Below are 2500 nucleotides of genomic sequence, written 5' to 3' on the forward strand. Positions count from 1 at the left end.
TTGTACCCAAAGTCGAAGAGAATAAAGACAAATTAATATACAAACAAAAACCTCATATGTTGCTAAATTTCAGATTTTAAACAAGTGGAAAGAGTTATAAAGATTTCAACATTTCAACACACCCTGGGACTGTATTCTCAATAAACTCGACTGCTTTCAACTGACTCAAGTGTAATCTATTGTGGTCTTCGGTAGTGCTTTCATGATTCTGGTGATAGTTTACGGAATCTACATCTTTACTAAAGAAAAAAAAATAAATAATAACACGAGAATCCGACTAATCGTGCCCCTTGAAAAGTCCTGATGAAACGCTATAATGTTTAAAATACGAAACTTTAAACGATACGACGATATAGGACAAACCAGCTAACAGAAAGAGAAGCCCGTCCCACCTTGTCTGTCACCACTCACACAAGGACAAGACAGGGCACAACAAAACAAAGAAACACGATGAAAGACAAGTAAATAATTAAGTACCCAGGGTCACTTTTTAGGTCGTTCAACTGACGAGGTGGTCACGTCAACTCTCAGGTGATCATTACTCTTCTCCTCCAAACCGCCACCTCCCCACACGCTCACATCCCCGACCACCACCTGACACCCCTCACCCGTGCCACCTTCCCCCTCCACCACCACTATCAACCCAGCCATCCCCACCAGACCATCCTCCTCCTACTGATCCTCCTTCTCCTCCTCCTTCTACTGAGTCTTGGAATCTGCCCAAACTCGTAAATTCTCAAGTCCAGAGGAAACCAAACTGTGATCGCCTGTCTGGCAGTCCCGCGATCCCGCCATTAGGAGAGGCCAGGGACTCGGGGCTAATTACTGGAGCTGATGACCTTGTTTATTTAATGTGTTTTTCGTGGATGTCCCCTCCTGCTCGTGAGGCTCAGAATAGGACGGTCCCCGTGAGTGGCATCAGGGACCCAGGGCATAGGAGAGGGTGCCGTGAGCGGAGTGGGAAGGTGAGGGAAGTGGACTGAGTGAGGGAAGATACGAATGTTGTGGACTCAGTGAAGGAAGGTATGACTACTGGACTGAGTGAGGGATGGTTTAGCTCATGAGAATGAATACAAGGCTAAAGGTGATGAGAATAAAGGGTTAGGGACTGTATACCTCGTGGGAATGGACAGATAAGGATTACAGAACTAGTAGGAATGGAAAGATAAGGGGACACGAGTAGGATTTGGGATGCAAGGGACATACTGAATGGGAATGGGGAAATAAGGGTATATACTTAGCAGTGAATGGGGAGATGGGAATTACATATAGTGAGAATAGGGTGATACGATTACATACCGACTGGAAATGGGGAGATAAGGGACGTTTCGAATGGGAATAGGGAGATGAGGATTATATAACTAGTGGCAATGGGGAAAATAAGATATACGTAGAGAAAACAGGAAAATGGAACTTATATATTAAATAGGAATAGGGAGATATGGAATGGAGAAATAAGGGACGTAATGAAAAGGAATGGGAAGATGAGGATTACATAAGTAGTGAGAATGGGGAGAAGGGTCATATCAAATAAGAATGGAGAGTTGAGGGTACATATTGATATATATAGAGAATGGGAAGAAGTGACATATCGTGTGGGAATGGGGAGATAAGGAACATACTGAGTGGGAATGGGAAGATAAGGATATACAATGAGTGAGAATGGGAAGGGCACATATCGAGTGGGAATGGGGAGATGAGGGTATATAACGAGTGGGAATGGGGAGATGAAGGTACATAGCGAGTGGGAATGGGGAGATGAGGGTAAATAACGAGTGGGAATGGGGAGATGAAGGTACATAACGAGTGGGAATGGGGAGATGAGGGTACATAGCGAGTGGGAATGGGGAGATGAGGGTACATAGCGAGTGGGAATGGGGAGATGAGGGTACATAGCGAGTGGGAATGGGGAGATAAAAACATATCGAGTGGGAAATGGGAAGACGAGGATTACATAACGAGTGGGAGTAGGAAGATAAGGGACATACCGAGTGGGAATGAGAGAGTAAGGATGACATACCAAGATGGGAATGAATGGGAATGAATGGGAATGAATGGGAATGAATGGGGACTGGGTGATTACAAGGCGCAGCAACAAAGACTCAACAATTCTCGCCAAAACATTAACTACACATATTGCTAAAAAGATCGAAAAATAAATAAATAAATAAATAAATAAATAACCTTTATATGAAGAAAATAAAATGACATTCAGAATTAAAACTAACTTAACATGACGCAACGTAAGCTAACTTAACCTAATCAAACCCGACCTAACCCAACCTAACCTGGAAAACACAACCTAACTTACCTGACCTAACCTGACCTACATAACCTAATCTAACCTAACCTAACCTACATAATCTGACCTAATTTAACTTAAACCAACCTGACAGTCTAACCTAACATAATGTACAAAACACAATCTAATCTAACGTACGCTAACACACTCCGTTTAACAGGGCACGATGGAATACAACTCGATACAAGTACATTTCAA

At 42.9% G+C, this 2500-nt stretch overlaps 1 long non-coding RNA gene across 1 annotated transcript in view; it reads right to left on the minus strand.

Annotated features, from left to right (window-relative positions):
- LOC135116057 (uncharacterized) overlaps window positions 1-2500 on the minus strand; it is a 10367-nt gene that overhangs the window by 6815 nt on the left and 1052 nt on the right. The window lies entirely within an intron of this gene.

This window comes from Scylla paramamosain, chromosome 30 (assembly GCF_035594125.1).
Source record: "Scylla paramamosain isolate STU-SP2022 chromosome 30, ASM3559412v1, whole genome shotgun sequence".
In the NCBI taxonomy this organism is placed as follows: domain Eukaryota; kingdom Metazoa; phylum Arthropoda; class Malacostraca; order Decapoda; family Portunidae; genus Scylla; species Scylla paramamosain.